Consider the following 14,925-nt stretch of genomic DNA (forward strand, 5'->3'; position numbering starts at 1 on the left):
TTTACAAAAAATCCTGGCTCAAAAAGGCCCATTTTAAAAATTTGCCAAAAAATTAAATGGCCCAAAATCAGTCAAAAGAACAAGTTTAACCCCATGCAAATTTTTACATCAACTAATTAACTTGTTAATCCAAATCTGCATTATCATCCACCGAAAATACAATGTAATTATGTTTGTGACAAAGAAATAATACCGTATGCTTGTCCGCCATTTTAAAAACCACTCGCCAACAGTACCTCCGAAGTATGTTCGCCCATGGAGGTAGAATTAGACAGTTGCCAACGTTCGCCAACAGTGGCAGCGGGCAACTCGTTCCACTTGAAATTGTGTTGGCGAACGTGCGCAACTGTTGGCAACGTTTGCGCGAGTGGAACGCACCTCTGTACAAAATGGACAACAGAGGGCGCTTTCCTGCATTTGGAATAGTCTTGCCTCAAGGCGTGAATGATTGGTACTGCATGTGTAGTGTGTACTGCAATTTATGTTTGTTGATCGCTGAGGCCTTAGATCAAGACTAGTTCATACCTGCCATCTTGGAAGTGGTTGAGTTGACAGCGAGTTGACGGCAGATATTATTTTATATATTTCTCCGGCCAAATGAAATACGGAGCGCCGGAAATCTTTTCCAAAACTTATATTTTCTCCAGCCACATGAAAAACGGAACGCAGGAAATCTGTTTACAATAAATATATATTCTCCGGCCAGATGAAATACGGAGTGCCGGAAAAGTTTATTTTTTTATTTTTTTCCGGGAAGATGAAACACAAAGCGCCGAAAAAAAATTGGGGGAAATTTGAAAAAGCCGGAATTCCGGCAATAGCCGGAAAACTGGCATCCCTGTATTTTATAATATTTTTGTTAACCCTCATATCAATATTATTATAAATATTAAAATTTAAACATAGGCTTGGTGATTCAATTATCACTTTTCATTTATACGCTTTATTATAAATATTTAGGGGCAAATATATAAAAGATATCTTCGATTATAGTCACAGCAGCTTGACAAGATTTGTCGTCGTCGGGTCGAAAAGATAGATACAGCTGACTGTCATTGGCATAGCAATGGACATCAGGCAGATGATGCTCAACGATGTCAAACAATTTAGAGGCATAGAGACAATAAATAAAAATGGTCCTAAGCAGGATCGGTGAGGAACACCACAATTGATGTTAAACTTCTCTGATAAGGTACCTTGAATTGATACACGTTCACTTCTATCTGATAAATAGGGCATAAACTAATCAAGGACCTTGCCAGTGACTCCACATTTAGACTGAAGACGTTTCAGCAAAATTACATGATCAACAGTATCGAACGCTGCACTCAGATCTAAAAGGACAAGCAGAATAACATGTTGGGAATTCATCCTCATCAGTAAATCATTTTTAACCTTAATAAGAGCCGTTTCTGTACTATGATGCTTTCGGTAAGATGATTGGAGAACCGGAAACATGGAGTGTTTTGACATGTGACTATAAAGTTGGTCACAAACAGCCCTCTCAGTTAATTTAGAAATAGATTGCAAGTTACTGATTGGACGGTAGTTTTCTAATTTCATGTCAAGATTAGGTTTCTTTGATAAAGGACATATAATTACAGGTTCTTTCCAGTCAGTAGGAAATGTTCCAGAAACTAATGATGAGTTTATAATGTTGGTAATTACTGGAAGCAAAACGTCAAGGCACTCACCCACAAGGTTCAGGCCTGATACTCCTAATAAACAATATCCCTATAAACAATCTGTTTAGCAGGAAAAGCAGACCTGTTTTGTTGCAAATTGCAAATAACAGAAAAATGATCAGAAAAAGGTGGTGAGGTGTCGCGGGCTGTTAAGAACCATGTCTGATTTCCTGGCAATAACAAGATCAAGTGTGTGACCCATCTCATGAGTAGGTTTTCCTATCCGTAACCGCGAATGCCTTTTTTTTCTTAACCGGATATCCGCAATGGGCGCGAATACCTATTTATAAACCGGATAGTTCTGTAATTACAACCAAGTAACCGGATATTCTTTAATATCCGAATATCTGATAGGAATGTTTAGTCTGAATCCTTATGAAACTTCTATTAAGACAGCATAAAACAGCATAATTTAAGTAATTAACTATGCTCACCTCCGTGAAGAGTTAAAACAATGACATTTCTGACGTAATTTGTTCAAAGATTACGAAAGTTTTCCTTCACGTAGAGTCAATCACGATCAAAAGAAAAAGCAAATCGCCATCTGGATCCGGTTATTTTTATGAATGAACCGAGTGACACTGTCTAAAACTAATATCAATCCGCCCATAAGATCTAATTCACAAACGAACAGCGCCCTCTAGCGGATTTTTTTTTTAAACTATTAATATAGCAGGATTTACAACAATTGATATGTTTCAGGACAGGAGTGCGGTTTTCCAAAGCTCTCTCATTATGAACATTATCAAGCCGGTTACCAATTTGAACAGGAATTTTACACTTATAGTTACAATGACCCGCTCTATTACCCCTGAACCGAAGAATTCCATTTGCTTTCAGAATAGAAAGCAATCCAGGCTGAATGGAGTGACAAGAAGTCTTACGGATATTAAAAAGCTGACCACGGGAATACATTATAGTTGAATTACTAGACATGATAGAATGAGAACTATCTGAATGTATAAAATGCAACTCGTCATTATTAAGGGATCCAATACGAGGGCCTGGGTTAACAGCAATATCCATATAAATATTGTTATGTCATGTGGAGGGTCATGGCATTTTACTAATGGAACTTTAGAGAAAATAAACCCAGTACGGTACAGCTGTAATGTTACCCCATGACAGGGTGAAAATGACACAACAAAATTAGTCAGACACAATCATGTACTGGTGTGAAGACACAAAATACTCGTTTCTCAGCATCAGGAAAAGTTTGAACCTGTGACTTATGTATGATAAAAAATCAGATGTAAAAACACCAAGAGACGAGCACGGGCACTAAAAGGCAACAACCATGATGAGCACACGTTAAATAGTGAACTCGACCGGAGATAAAAACCACACCAAAAACATCACTAGACATAGAATTTTTGTTAATTACAAAAACACGGTGTTCGGTTGGACGTTACGTGATGACGTAGTTCAAAAACATTGAACCATAAAGATGACTTTTTCTACGTGTCGTTAATTTTGATAGTTAAACTTGTATCACAGTTTTTAACAACTCCTTTTTTCTTCACAAATGCAATATGTTTGTGTGAGATTGGCTTTAGGTTTTAATTTGCAATTGATGGAAACCCTTAAAAAATTTAGCTACCCCTGCACGGGATGATGTACACAGATTTGATAATCAACAGCGCCCTCTTTTGTTGGACAAACAAGAGCGCTTTTGGGATTCCCCCGAAAACGTTCGCGCCATATGATTTTTACACATTTTAAACGTTGTTTATTGTTATTTAATACCTGATGACGTCATTATGACGTAATTAGGCCTGTGTTGTCTTAAAACACTAAGGTTCAACTATCTGTTGAGTTTCAAGGTTCAAATCGATCTCAATCTTGAGTTATGTCGTAGATAAGCTCAAAAGTTGTTTTTTTTTATGAAAAAAACACGAAGGCGAACTTTGACCAGGGTAACGACCCGGAAGTTAAGGTCGTATGATTTTAGATAACTTATCAAATGTGTCCCAAGTCTTTATCTATCCGATGCCCAAGTATGAACATCATAGCTTTTATATTCGTTGATATACAGCAACAAGCAAATGGTCATTTTTCAACATTAAAAACCTCGCCATGACGTCATCAATGACGTCATCAATCCAAAAAAGTGGCGGTTTCATCTACGCACTAGTGCCTATGTACAAAGTAAGTTTTAAGTTTGTACAAGCTTTACTTGTGTTTTAAAGCTCAAAAGTTGTTTTTTTTTATGAAAAAATGCGGAGGCGAACTTTGACCCAGGGTAACGCGCAAAAGTTAAGGTCATACGATTTTGGCGTTAACTTTTCAAATGTTGTCCAAGTCTTTATCTATCTGATGCCCAAGTATGAACATCATAGCATTCATATTCGTTGAGATACAGCGAAAAGCAAATGTCGTTTTTCAACTTTAAAAACCTTGCCATGACGTCATCAAAGATGTCATCATTCCCAAAAAGTGGCGGTTTCATCTACTAACTATTGCCTATGTACATAGTAAGTTTTAAGTTTGTACAAGCTTTACTTTTGTTTTAAAGCTCAAAAGTTGTTTTTTTGATGAAAAAATGCGGAGGCGAACTTTGACCCAGGGTAACGACCGGAAGTTAAGGTCATACGATTTTGGCGTTAACTTTTCAAATGTTGTCCAAGTCTTTATCTATCTGATGCCCAAGTATGAACATCATAGCATTCATATTCGTTGAGATACAGCGAAAAGCAAATGTCGTTCTTCAACTTTAAAAACCATGCCATGACGTCATCAATGACGTCATCATTCCCAAAAAGTGGCGGTTTCATCTACTCACTATTGCCTATGTACACAGTAAGTTTTAAGTTTGTACAAGCTTTACTTTTGTTTAAAATTGCTGGAGAAGGTTCGAAGGGAAAGAAGAACACGAGGAAACTAGACATAGTGTTTTTTGTTAATTACAAAAACACGGTGTTCGGTTGGACGTTACGTGATGAGGTAGTTCAAAACGTTGAACCATAAAGATGTATTTTATACAATGTGTCGTTATTTCATAGTTAAACTTGTATCACACTTTTGAACGCCTTGTTTCTTCACAAATGCAATATGTTTGTGTGAGATTGGCATCAGTTTTTTTGTTTGAAACTTATGAAAGCCCTTTAAAAATTTAGCTCACCCCTGCACTGGATGCTGTACACAGATTTGATAATCAACAGCGCCCTCTTTGGTAGGCAAAAAGAGAGCGCTGTTGGGAATTCCCCCCAAAACATTCGCGCCATATGATTTTTACAAATTTTAAACGTTGTTTTATTGTTATTTAATACCCGATGCGTCATTTTGAAGGTTCAACTATCTGTTGAGTTTCAAGGTTCAAATCGATCTCAATCTTGAGTTATGCCGTAGATAAGCTCAAAAGTTGTTTTTTTGATGAAAAAAACACGAAGGCGAACTTTGACCCAGGGTAACGACCATGAAGTTAAGGTCGTACGATTTTAGTGTTAACTTTTCAAATGTTTCCCAAGTCTTTATCTATCCGATGCCCAAGTATGAACATCATAGCTTTTATATTCGTTGATATACAGCAACAAGCAAATGGTCATTTTTAAACATTAAAAACCTTGTCATGACCTCATCAATGGCGTCATCATTCCAAAAAAGTGGCGGTTTCATCTACTCACTATTGCCACAAGTACATAGTAAGTTTTAAGTTTGTACAAGCTTTACTTTTGTTTAAAAGCTCAAAAGTTGTTTTGTTAATGTAAAATACACGAAGGCAAACTTTGACCCAGGGTAACGACCCGGAAGTTAAGGTCGTACGATTTTGGCGTTAACTTTTCAAATGTTGTCCAAGTCTTTATCTATCCGATGCTGAAATATGAACATCATAGCTTTTCTATTCGTTGAGATACAGCAACAAGCAAATGGTAATTTTTCAAAATTAAAAACCCTGTCATGACGTCATCAATGACGTCATCATTCCCAAAATATGGCGGTGTCTTCCACTCACTATTGCCTATAAATATAGCAAGTTTTAAGTTTGTACAAGCTTTACTTTTGTTTAAAAGCTCAAAAGTTGTTTTTTTGATGTAAAATACACGAAGGCGAACTTTGACCCAGGGTAACGACCCGGAAGTTAAGGTCGTACGATTTTGGCGTTGAGTTTTTAAATATTGTCTAAGTTTTTATCTATCCGATGCTGAAATATGAACATCATAGCTTTTCTATTCGTTGAGATACAGCAACAAGCAAATGTCATTTTTCAAAATTAAAAACCTTGTCATGACGTCATCAATGACGTCATCATTCCCAAAAAGTGGCGGTTTATTCCACTCACTATTGCCTATGAACATAGTAAGTTTTAAGTTTGTACAAGCTTTACTTTTGTTTAAAAGCTCAAAAGTTGTTTTGTTGATGTAAAATACACGAAGGCGAACTTTGACCCAGGGTAACGACCCGGAAGTTAAGGTCGTACGAATTTGGCGTTAACTTTTCAAATGTTGTCCAAGTCTTTATCTATCCGATGCTGAAATATGAACATCATAGCTTCAATATTCGTTGAGATACAGCAACAAGCAAATTGTAATTTTTCAACATTAAAAACCTTGCCATGACGTCATCAATCCAAAAAAGTGGCGGTTTCATCTACGCACTAGTGCCTATGTACAAAGTAAGTTTTAACTTTGTACAAGCTTTACTTTTGTTTTAAAGCTCAAAAGTTGTTTTTTGATGAAAAAATGCGGAGGCGAACTTTGACCCAGGGTAACGACCGGAAGTTAAGTTCATACGATTTTGGCGTTAACTTTTCAAATGTTGTCCAAGTCTTTATCTATCTGATGCCCAAGTATGAACATCACAGCATTCATATTCGTTGAGATACAGCGAAAAGCAAATGTCGTTTTTCAACTTTAAAAACCTTGCCATGATGTCATCAATGACGTCATCATTCCCAAAAAGTGGCGGTTTCATCTACCCACTGTTGCCTATGTACATAGTAAGTTTTAAGTTTGTGCAAGCTTTACTTTTGTTTAAAATTGCTGGAGAAGGTTCGCAGGGAAAGAAGAAGACGAGGAAAAACTAGACATAGTGCTTTTTGTTAATTACAAAAACACGGTGTTCGGTTGGACGTTACGTGATAACGTGGTTCAAAAACATTGAACCATAAAGATGTTTTTTATACAATGTGTCGTTATTTTATAGTTAAATGTGCATTACAGATTTGAGAATCCCCTTAAAATGTTTTAGAAAAGTGTGCCATAATGCGATCGTTAATGCAAAGCCACTCCGGATTTTTAGGTTTAGTTTTTCAACTGAAAATCTTATGTCACGACAAAAAGCCGGTTCTAAACGAAAGCAAGGTCAAACACTAACAAAATACTTTTGTCGTGGAAAAGACCATAAAAATAGCTTATTGGTAGCATTTGTGATTCTCAAGATATAAATTTTCTAGCTATTTAATGTAATGACGTCATCAATGACGTCATCAATTCAAAAAAGGTTGTGGTTTTGGTGCGAGACGTTATCACTCAACTATTGCGATTTTCCGCTCTGCACATAGCGCTCAATGTTTCTAAAATCTTTATACCCAACAGCGCCCTCTTTCGTTGGACCAAAGAGAGCGCCGTTGGATATTCCCCCCAAATTGCGCGCCATATGATTTTTACAAATTTTAAACTTTGATTTATTGTAGTTTAATGCCTGATGACGTCATTATGACATAGTTAGGTCTGTGGTGTCTTGATACCAAGGTTCACCTATCTGTTGAGTTTCAACGTTCAAATCAATCTCAATCTTGAGTTATTCCGTAGATAAGCTCGAAAGTTGTTTTTTTATAAAAAAAACACGAAGGCGAACTTTGATCCAGGCCAGGGTAACGACCCGGAAGTTAACGTCATACGATTTTGGCGTTAACTTTTCGAATAGTAAGTTTTAAGTTTGTACAAGCTTTACTTTTCTTTAAAATTGCTGGAGAAGGTTCGCAGGGAAAGAAGAACGCGAGAAAAAAAAAAAAAAACAGAACAATACCAATAGTTGTTCGGCTGTTGGCCGAACACCTAAACAGAACAATAACAATAGTTGTTCGGCTGTTGGCCGAACACCTAAAAACAGAACAATAACAATAGTTGTTTGGCTGTTGGCCGAACACCTAATAACAATAACAATAGTTGTTCGGCTGTTGGCCGAACACCTAAAAAAACAACAACATAACAATAACAACAGTTGTTCGGCTGTTGGCCGAACACCTAAAAATAACAAGCAATACAAATCGGATAAAGCACAAAAATAGGCCTATATCACAACATGTCAACAATAAATATAAAGACGATGCCAAAAACTCAGCAAAGATTAAACCGATAAAAATAAGCAAACACTGTAGAAAAAAAGAAAACAGTGGCGACAGAACAGCGCCCTCTGCTAATATTACAAATATTAAAATCACCTGGAACTATAATTTTTTTTCTTTCAAACATAAGAGTATATATGCTTACGAACAATAAAACAATTTGTTTAGTAATTGTTTGTCACGATTTATATGTTTGAAAAATATATAAAGTTGTTTGGGGGCTGACTCCGCCTACCCCTTTTGTGACGTCAATCGAGGCAGACTTTGCCTGCAATGCGTATAGTAAACACACGTGCAAAGTACATGTACGTCCAAGTCGTGAGTTGGTACATTTCAAAAAGTGTTTTTCTGCATTCAGCAGCAATACATCTGGTCCGCATTGCCGGAAAAAAACAATTTTTCTTTTTTTTTTGAAACGTACAAACTCACAACTTGGTCCGTACATGTACTTTGCAATTGTGTTTACTCTACGCATTACAGGCAAAGTCTGCCTCGATTGACGTCACGAACAGCGCCCTCTCGGGTCGGGGTCTACTCTTAAATTTGTAAACATAAGAACTGATTTTTTAAAACCTTAGTTAACTGTTTGTTCACATTCCACTCATCAAAACACATATATTAGTGACAAAAGCTTTATTTTGAGAAAATGGTAAGTGGTAAGAGGAGGATACACTGGCGTACGTACGTTACTTTATTTTGAAACCACTTGTCTGTTCGAGGTGATGCTTGGCATAAGGTTTATCGCGAATAGCAAAATATCAAGAGAGGGCGCTGTTGAACCCACACAAAGGTATAGGTGTTGCGTGCGTGAGTCGTAGAAACTGCATAGAAACCGCCCCATATTCCTTCCCACAGTGCATTGCGTTTCTGAATCGCAATAAACCTTATGGATGTCGGACACTTCGTACCTTTGCCACCTGTACCCTGGACACTTCGTACCTTCGTGACACTTCGTACCATTACCAAATTGGTCACTTCGTATCGTGGGCGAAGTGACCATCAGCTGAGTCACTTTATACCCTCCGCCGAGTCACTTCGTACCTTCATTAAAATGTGTATCCCTCAATAATTTAATGTTCGTTGAGATAAAAATTAATAATATAATACTTAATGAGTTAATGAATTACAATTTTTGTTTGAATATGTGAATGTCATTTTTAATGTGAAATTAATATTTTTGTATAAATAAAAAAAAGTTAATTACCGCCAAGGACAACATCTTCTGCCAATATTTTTTACAAATATTTTAAAGTCAAACAATCATGCAATCGTCAAAATAGCTTCTTGGTCCCAACTAGATAGGCCTAGTAACAGTTGGTTTGATTTGCTAGTAGCAGTATTATTTCATAAGGAAAAGTTTCCGTATGGTGCCACCACTTTTTCATTCGATATGAAATAATATAGTTATCTAGTTTACCTCAATGAGATATCCCTTTTTGTAAAAATGAGTGAAAAGGTGGTGGCGCCATACGGAAAGTTATCCTTTCATAATCATCCGATCACAAAGCACAAAATAATCATAAACGATGCAGAAATCCCGAATTAGTACAAAGGTAGGAATAAAGTGTCTCTTGAAAAGGCACGAAGTGACTCGTGAGAAGGTACGAAGTGTCTTGTAAGAAGGTACGAAGTGTCTTGTTGTAAGAAGGTACGAAGTGTCCAAGGTACAAAGTGTCCAAAGTCACTTCGTACCTTGAAGTGGCAAAGGTATGAATTGTCCTGACACCAACCTTATGCTTGGTGCCGAGTTTGTTGGTCAGTAAAAACCCGGTGCCGAGTTTGTATGGTGCCGACATTCTACAATGTTCTAAGTGCAGAGTGGCTGCCGAGAGTTTGCATTGCATGGGGATGGTGGTGCCGAGTTCATTCAGGGTGCCGAGTTTGCGAGCGAGGTGCCGAAGTGTCCGGTATTCGTATAAAAAACTACATACTTAAAATATTTACCTTCAATGTTCATTGGATTATCAGTCTACAATCAAGTTTGACGATTAAACAAAATTGTTAAATCAAAAGCACCTATTTTCACCTTTATGTCGACGAATGTCGTGATGGCCGGTCCTAAGCACTGTTAAGTACAGACTCTTTTTATTTTAAAGGGCGCCCTCAACATGCAAGTTTCAAACAAAGTGAAAACTAGACTGGGCCTAGACTGGGCCCCTGTCTTTATCCGCACGGATAAAGACAGGTACCAGCTATTCAGATCCAGTGATTCCATTGGGTGTAATGATACCATTGGATAAATGCAGTGACTGAAAGCTACCGTAGCTGGGTTTGTTTTGATTGGTCTGACTGACTCACCTCGGTAGGCCAATCAAAACACAGATATGGAAGCTTACTTTCGGTCGTCTGCACGTGTGTGTACGTGTCCACGTGTACGTGTGTGGTAATTCTACCTCCATGGTATACCCTACAACTTCAATTCTTTTTAGCACAAATGGTACTTGATTGGGCCTGTGACAAACAGCTTGCCGCAATTTTAAAAAGTCCCAACTAAAGGTTGACCATTTTCACACGCTGGAAAAAAAAATGGCGCAGTGAGATAGATCATGGAGGTAGAATTAGATCACCCTCTGGGAACTAGGTCGTCATCGCGCAGAAGCCGATGCATGAATATTCACCCTGCTGTAATGACCCATAATAAAGGACCCTTGTACAACGGTCGTCGGTTATGTAAATTGTGGGTGGAGCTACTCAGGCAGAGCTGTTCATTGGCTCTGACGTTGTTGACCGGCCGACGTACCTCCAAAACCTTTGAACGCTATAACATGGCGGAAGACTGAAACGGGTCGCGTAGGCCATAGTATGAGGGGCCGTTTAAGACTAAATGAGCAAACTCATATATATAGGAGCAAAACTATATATAAAGGAGCAAAACCATATATATAAGAACAAACTCATATATATAGGAGCAAAACTATATATAAAGGAGCAAAACCATATATATAAGAGCAAACTCATATAAATAGGAGCAAAACTATATATAAAGGAGCAAAACCATATAATAATGAGAGCAAACTCATATATATATAGGAGCAAAACTAGGAACTTTGATTGGCTGTTATTTTCCCGCTTCTTTCTGGATCCTTTCCTTAATCCCTTTCCCCCTCTCTTTTTCTATAAATGGATATGTATTTGTTTGTACTTGTTTTATGCCTCTGAAGAAGGTCCGGATTGGATCGAAAGCTAAGGCCATCTACCCTATTCATTATATAGGAGCAAAACTATATATAAAGGAGCAAAACCATATATATAAGAACAAACTCATATATATAGGAGCAAAACTATATATAAAGGAGCAAAACCATATATATAAGAGCAAACTCATATATATAGGAGCAAAACTATATATAAAGGAGCAAAACCATATAATAATAAGAGCAAACTCATATATATATAGGAGCAAAACTAGGAACTTTGATTGGCTGTTATTTTCCCGCTTCTTTCTGGATCCTTTCCTTAATCCCTTTCCCCCTCTCTTTTTCTATAAGAGCAAACCCATATATATAAGAGCAAACTCATATATATATAGGAGCAAACTCATAGGAGCAAAACTATATATAAAGGAGCAAAACCATATATATAAGAGCAAACCCATATATATAAGAGCAAACTCATATATATAGGAGCAAAACTATATATATATAAGCAAAACCATATATATAAGAGCAAACCCATTATATAGGAGCAAAACCATAATAAGAGCAAACTCATATATATAGGAGCAAAACTATATATAAAGGAGCAAAACCATATATAAGAGCAAACCAATATATTTAAGAGCAAAATAATAAATATATAATGATCAAAACAAGTATATAGAAGACCACCGAAAATAATTATATAAAGGATCAACGGCAAGACCAAAAAACTCAAATATAAAAGACAAACACAAATATATTTAACAGCGCCCTCTATATTGGCATAGTTTCATTTAAGACATGTGCACCCAATACAAAGGACGTCAACAGCCGTCAAAGGTTAAAATCGGGAACGAAAATCATCGAGCCGTAAATTCAGCCTCGGGTCTGGCACTTGGTAATCATTGCGCACGTTTCGCTGGGAAAGGGAGAGGGGGACCGACACCTCGCGACAGCGTGACTGCGTGATATCTGGGGTCGTGCTTGACACTGCGCCTTGACTAAAGGCTAGCTGTAAGGCCGCATTTGATTTGCGCACGGCCTGAAATTTGTGTGGAATATCTAGTGCGCACAGTTATATATAAGAACTAGAGGGCGCACTGGCCTATATACATGCTCCGGCATGCGCGCAGGCGGCCATTTTCTAAGTTGACAAAACTGGCATCTCACAGCGTGTGTTTGTGCGGCCATTTAGTAAGTTAAACAAACAGCATCGCGTGAGCATTCAATAAAAGTTCTTATATATAACTCTATGAGTGCGCACAAATTATAGAGTTAGTTAATTCAACCTCCTTCCCATTAAGCGATAGTCGCGCAGTCGCCCGCCGTGTATGTAGCCAACACTCGACTCGGCGACAACGTTTCGCCCGGTGTGGCGGTTTCAACTTTCCGCCGTGTTCAGTTTTCCGAATGACCAAATACGGTAACATCACGTCATGCGATGCCTGCGCACAGCAAGCGAAAGTAGTCCATTTTTAGTGCCGTATTCATCCGTGTTACACTCTCCGGTAGCTGTCATGGCGGCGTCCACGAGTACAGTGAGCGGCGAACGCGTTGATCGTATGAGGGAATTTTGTGTGAAGACCAAGCAAATTATCCTGTATTTAATCTACGGTGGCTGATCTCCGCCAACAAATAAACGCTTTTTCAGTAGGGCGTTATAACGCCCTATATGGCGTTATAACGCCCTAAATTAGGGCGTTATAACGCCGTAAAATTAGGGCGTTATAACGCCCTATATAGGGCGTTATACGCCGTAAAATAGGGCGTTATAACGCCCTAATTTAGGGCGTTATAACGCCATATAGGGCGTAATAATGCCCCATACGGCGTTATAACACCCTAATTTACGGCGTTATAACGCCCTAAAGTACTACTTATCAAAAATGTTCATTCAAATTGATGCGTATTTTAAAAACCTTTTAAAGTCACACGTGGTCTCCGACCCCTTTCATACTCTTTGTATGACCGTGATTAGCATGTTGAACATGTTGGGCAACTCGTATTAGTTGTAAATAAGGAACACGTTGCCTTGGATCGGACGAGTTGATCTATAAAAAGCATTGTAACCGTTTGTTATTAAATGCACATGGGTAGAAAGATGTTTTAAAAGTAGAATACAATGATCCATACAAATTTGCCTCGAAATTGCGTGGTTTTTCTTTTACTCTGCGAACTAACACGGTCGGCCATTAATTGTTGGAGTCAAAAATTTGACTCCCATAAATGGCCGACCGTGTTAGTCACACAAGGTAAAGGAAAACTGCACATTTTGCGAGGCTTGTTGGGTAGATCATTGTATTCTACTTTTTAACAACATGTTTCTACCCATATGCATTTTACAACAAACGGTTACAAACGCTTTTCAAAGACCAACTATAGACCGATCCAATGTTTTTAGTTATCTTGTTCAAGTTTTGTAAAGTGTTTTATATTTAGTTAGGGGCTAAAGCGTGTTATTATTCTATTCTTCCACAAGTTGTTTTCCAAAGGGAGAAGTTAAAGAATAAAACAGCGCTTTCCAGCCAATCTGTCTTTTTAATAGTAATTATAATTATTATGCCAAAGAATTCAGAAAAAATATGAAAACTTGTAGATTTAGCACCCGTTTTAAAAAACAAAATATGGGGATAGCATACAAATTATATTTCTTAAATAATTTCCACAGAAACGACGCCTATCGTGTATCGATTAATGTTAGCATAAAACCATCAGCTAAAAGCAAGGTCCATGGGGAAATAATTGTTCTCGTCCTGATAATATGTCAAGTACTAAAAAAACAAAATAAAATAAAACTCACAGTTAAATTATAAGCACTTATATTTTCTGGAAACACTTTGTGCTTAAAAAACCGTGCGACAGAAACCTTCCTAGGAAGAAGGGTTCTATGTAAGGGCAAAATTGTGTGATGCACTCATAATAATAGATAGAGTCCTTATGAAAGGAAACCTCTGGTGCAAATTTTTGCTGCGTTATGGAATTCTTTCAGAGCAAATTTGAACCGTGATGGGTGAATGGTCTGTACATTCCAAATAGAAATGTGCCGCTCAGTCAGAAGAGTAACTTACTTTTGGGATTGATTGAATGTCACCGAAAATCAGGAATTAACCGAAACCTAATTCCTGTCCCAAAAAAATCTACAGACCCATATAATCATGTAATAAAATTAGAAGATTTGAGATTTCGATAAAATTCCAATCGGAAATGTACTAAATACAATGGCAATACGGCATTTGATATCGTTTTAATGTGAGTTTTGAAACTTGTAGTATTTTCTCCAGGATTCTACCCGGAGAGAGACTGAAACCGCCACACACCGGTGTGGCGGTTTCAGACTGCCGCCGTGTTCAGTTTTCCGGGTGACGTAGCCGGAAATTTCGATACGTTGCTCAAACGGTTTTAGCTTTCCGGCGTGTTCAATTTTCCGGGTGACCTGTCAGATACCGCCGCGAGTACCCTGGCGAGTACTGTAGTTCTCTCAGCAGTGACCCCCAAATTGTTTATATTACGATTCTTTTCTGTGTAGTCACATAATCTCTTGACCCATCTTTACATGTATTCATGGGTACAACATTAGGCAGGTCACACTCTGCTTGCATAAAAAACAACTCATACGATCCACGCGTTTGCCGCTAGTTGTACTCGACTCGTGGACGCCGCCATGACAGCTACCGGAGGGTAATGGATGACTCAATACGGCACTAAAAACGGACTACTTTCGCTTGCTGTGCGCAGGCATCGCATGACGTAATGCTACCGTATTTGGTCATTCGGAAAACTGAACACAGCGGAAAGTTGAAACCGCCACACCGGGCTC

The 14,925-nt window shown here is 38.0% G+C and overlaps 1 protein-coding gene across 1 annotated transcript in view; it reads right to left on the reverse strand.

Annotated features, from left to right (window-relative positions):
- LOC117290462 overlaps positions 1-10,047 on the reverse strand; it is a 35,347-nt gene extending 25,300 nt beyond the window's left edge. The window contains exon 1 of the mRNA XM_033771877.1: positions 9,998-10,047. The gene's annotated coding sequence lies outside the window, so the exon portion shown is untranslated. The remainder of the gene's footprint in view (positions 1-9,997) is intronic.
- Between the last annotated feature and the right edge of the window lie 4,878 nt (positions 10,048-14,925).

The sequence above is a fragment of the Asterias rubens genome, chromosome 5 (assembly GCF_902459465.1).
Source record: "Asterias rubens chromosome 5, eAstRub1.3, whole genome shotgun sequence".
NCBI lineage: Eukaryota > Metazoa > Echinodermata > Asteroidea > Forcipulatida > Asteriidae > Asterias > Asterias rubens.